Raw genomic sequence first — 4,313 nt, 5'->3', positions numbered from 1 at the left:
TCCTTGTGTTGACTGCAAGTCCCCTGAGGAAAGGGACTGGGGCTCTGTTGCCACATTTGTTCTGCACAAGAGTACAGGCACTGAGCCAGACAGGGAGCGTCAACACCTGATCATGTCCCCACCAGGGGAGGCTTGGCCAGGGGACAGCTCTGGTCTTCAGCAGTCCTCTTTTGGCCCCCATGATGACCACAGCCTGGACAGTTCTGGAAGAGCCAGATGTCAGCTGTTGGAACTACTGTGTCATCTCTGGGGTCAACATGGGGCATTGTGGGAATCAGAGGGGCACCTAGTTGTGAGCATGGGGACAGTGTCATGTGGGACACGGGAGGCCCAAGGCAGCAAGTGGAAGATGCCAGCAGAGATGAAGGACCAACTTCTCAGAAGCACGATGGACCAGGAGCACGGACATCCTCCTGTTGTAGGGACAAACGAGGCAAGGCACCGAAGACAGCAGGAAACAGTTTTATTTGGCTGCAGCCAGGTTCAGAGGGCACAGCTTTTGCTGTAATCAGTCAATCCCCTGAACCCCGAGTTCAGGGAGTTTCAGAGTTTTATACACAGCATGTAAGGGGAGGGGCTCAGAAGTTCACAGTCCGCAGAAGATCACATAAAAGCAGCTTTTTCTTTCATTGTTCTGGGCAAGTTAACTCTTCAAGGACAACACCTGAGAAGGGGAGAACTTCTCCTCCCCTTTCTTTCCTCCCCCTGCCAGCTGTTACCATGGAGCCCAGTTGGTAACATATCTTAAAAATGTAGACATCTCTGTGAAGCCCAGCTCAAGGCCAGAGGCCTTGTTGCACATTTCTTCAAAGTACTATACTGGATACGTTTGTGAAAAACTTATCCAGTATAGCACCTGGAGTGCTGGTATCTTCTCGGCCAGTGGCCAAGTAAACAGGGCGACATGAAAATAGGAAGTTTATCTACATTGGACTCTCGCAGAGACTCTTTTGCTGACACTACTAAAATCAGCCATGGTGAAGATTTCTGGAGAGGCCCAGTTAAGACTTTTCTGTGGAGAAACGGGGGTGCCACTTCACTCCAGGTCCTGAGACAAACATGCACCTACTTCAACAGCAAGCTCTGCTTCCAGCTCAGAGGCGGGAAGTGGTGCTCAAACCAACCCCAGCCCATAATGCATCAGGACGGATTTGGCAGATGATAAACTAAAGCTTTAATCATGGAGGTCAACGTGGCCCTTGGCATTACCCAGAGGCCCTATGACTTAAGCTAAAGGAAGAGGGAGGAGAACAGAAGGGTGGGCATGTCCCCAAGTGAGGCAGAGGCCCAGGACCTCAGAGCAGCAGCCCCAGCAGGAGGAGGCTACCAAGGACCCAGGAGCTGAGGGAGGCTTTGAAGCTGCCGCTGGTGTTGGGGACTAAGGAGGCTTGTGAACACTGGACCTGTCGGAAGATGATTCCCCTGACTGTCTGGTTGGCAGTGCCCAGGAGCTGACAGGTGGAGTTACTGATGTCCGATGTCGGAACAGCCTTTCAGCAGGAGGTGCTGAACTTCGAGGCCTGTGAGGCAAAGGGACTGTCAGGTCCACCACCCCTCCACTCCCCGCATCTGCCCTGCTCTTGACTCCTGTCTGCTGCTGGCAGCTTCGACCTGCAGCTGGTCTGTCCCTGGCCCCACGCAGCAGGGAGGAGTCAGAGTCAAGGGCAGAAAGAGAAAGGGAACAGGAATGGTGAACCTCAGGGGCCCAGACCCCTCCTCCGCCCACCCTGAGGACCCTGAGGCTGTGAGAGCTGTCCTGAGCCTGCCTCAACATCAGGGCCAGAGCTCAGACTCAGACTCCCAAGGTCCCCTGAGCTCCCCTCCCTTCCAGGGTTTGCTTTCACTCCCCCCTTCTCTGGATCTGACTCTCCCTGCCTGAGGTTTCCCTGAGGAAAAAAAAAAAAAGGGAAAAGGCAATGGAAGGGATGTAGGGAGACTGTGGCATCTCCACGCTAAACCTGAGGGCTCTCATTGCTTTTCCATGTTGGAGATTTAGATTCCAGAAATAAGGTCGAGGACATTTGCATATAAGATGTGGCCACAGTAGTGCTACCTTTTACTGAACAATTACGATGTGGCCCTGTTGATCCCTCACCTGCAACTCCACACCCTGGGAGAAGAGCAGCTCTCAGGATGGAGGGTCTCAGGGAAGTGGAGGGGCTTCTTATCAGAGCAGGGCCACAGCGTGGGAGCAAGGCTGACTCTTGACTTTCTCTGAAAAGTAGGGAACCTTCCAAGGCCAGTGTGGAAAGCAACCCATGGCTGTTTTACAGCGAGGATCGTGCTGGAGTGGGTATTAAAATGAGCTAGGAAGACTCTAGAGTTTTAAAAACCATGATCTTGAGCAGGAGGAGCAAGCAAGAAAAGCTCCGTTCATAAGGGCCTTGTCACACTGGCTGGCCTGGACTTCTGTCACGCCCTGGGGGCCCCAGTGGGACAGTTCTTCCCCTGCAGCCTCTGCCCACACCCAGCTGGAAAATCACAACAGAGCAGCGCAGATCCCCCCAGTCACGGGCGGGGAAAGAGCCTTGGCTGGGCTGCAGGTCCATGCAGAGCGTGTTTTCAGCACATGTGAGGCCCTGGGGCCAACAGCAGCCCCAAACAAAGCAAAAGAGCCTGAAATGCTCCTGCTATGAAAACAAAGCCCTTCTGAGAAGACCCCGTGCTGTGTGGCCAGCCACAGGACATTCTAGCGAAGGAAACCTTTAGGGACAGCAGAGGTCGGCAGTCACCATAGTCTCCTAGGGAAGGATGGAGGTCTCAGGGCTGGGACCCAGGGACATAGAGAAAATGCTCTGTCCTCACTGCAGTGGGGTCATGGACATGTCAATTCACCCCTGTTCAAACCCCAGCATCGTCCGTACTCAGAGAAACTCCTGATGTCCACTATAGACATTGGGAACAAGGACGTGCTAATGCAAGTTGATCCCTGGTAAGGAGCATGCCCTTTGTGGGAAGGTGACAGTGGGGGGCCATGTGGGGTAGATGGGAAATCTCTGTCTTCTCTCAATGTTGCTGTGACTAAACGTTTTCTAAAAGGTAAATTCTATTTGAAACAAGAAGCACAAAGAAACTCAGGATAAGTCTGGTGTTCGACCCCAGCCAAAAATCCATGATCACAGTCAAGCATTAGAAACGACATTTGGCAAAAAGTGAAGTCAAATTATACTCAGGTGTTGGTGCCCTGACACCCTACAGTGGAGTGGAGAAGTGCAGGTTTTAGAGGAAGATAAGTGGCCCCATCCACACCACAGACCAATGGCAACCAGGAAGAGAAGCAATGTGAGGAGTTTCCTGCTGCCATTAATGAGCCTGGCTGGACCACAGTCACAGGAGGACAGGCCTGAGGGGGGCACAGGAGAAGGAGCTCTGGGCTCTGATGGCAGAAACCACAGAGGGCTCAGCACCCCAGAAGGCTCCCCGTCAGGCATCCCACCCCCCAGCCCCTGTGTGGATGGTGACCCAGCGCCTGATGTGCTCTCAGCTCAAATCCATGAAGGACCTTGGACTCCTAGACGTACCATTCGTGAAGTCCACCTCTATCTGGACACACTGCTGTCCCCAACTACACCTGTGGGTCTTCTCGCTGCAGGAAGTCCTGTTGAGTCCATAGCAAGCAGGGCACATGGTGTTGCTGGACCCGTCATCTGGGGCAGGGACTGGGCAGAGTGAGAACCATTAGTAAGGACCTGTGACCACATGGAAAGTGTCCCTGCCCTGGGAGAAGGGACCCACACGAGAATAAGAAGCCCCCGATCCTGGCCTCAGTACCCGACCCAGACACAGGTCTCAGCAGTGTCCACACTCCATGCCCTCACGCACCTGCCCTGGCAGGCCACCGGCTTCAGGACACAGGGGGTAGACTGAGAAGAGGAAGGTGGCACCGACAACCAAGAGCAACACTAGCCAAGTGCACTGAGCCTGGCAGCAGGAGTCTGAGGTCAAGCCTCGCCCTGAACAGAGGAGCAGGCCCTGACTCATCATCCTGATAAGAGGGAAAGGAAGCACGGAGAAGAGCCCTGCTCTGAGCTCACTGACTCTGTGATGTGGCCATGAACTGCACCTCTGGAGCCACATTTCACCTCTTCATAGGGAGGCCTTTGGTTAGGTCAGCAGTGCTCAAACTGTGGTCCGGGAGTCCTGGGTCTGTAGATGCAGGCCACTGTGAGGGCACCTCTGAGCCTCACGGGGTTTCCAGAGCCCATGGGGGGAGAGATGCAGCAGAGCAGCAGCTGGAGCAGACGGCCAAGCCGGCTGCCCCAGTAACTAAGAGCTCTGCAGGACACCCAGGGACACCACTCCACCCGCAAATC

General features: G+C 54.3%; 1 long non-coding RNA gene across 1 annotated transcript; it reads right to left on the bottom strand.

The window, feature by feature from the left end:
• Positions 1–446: 446 nt before the first annotated feature.
• On the bottom strand, positions 447–3,931 carry LOC139703684 (uncharacterized). Its single transcript, XR_011705793.1, has 3 exons — positions 3,823–3,931; positions 3,522–3,659; positions 447–1,520 (listed from the first exon to the last, which is right to left on the bottom strand). It is a non-coding gene; the product is annotated as an uncharacterized lncRNA (long non-coding RNA).
• Between the last annotated feature and the right edge of the window lie 382 nt (positions 3,932–4,313).

The sequence above is a fragment of the Marmota flaviventris genome (assembly GCF_047511675.1).
Source record: "Marmota flaviventris isolate mMarFla1 chromosome 5 unlocalized genomic scaffold, mMarFla1.hap1 SUPER_5_unloc_2, whole genome shotgun sequence".
Lineage (NCBI taxonomy): Eukaryota > Metazoa > Chordata > Mammalia > Rodentia > Sciuridae > Marmota > Marmota flaviventris.
This window is presented reverse-complemented; position numbering and strand designations above follow the sequence as displayed.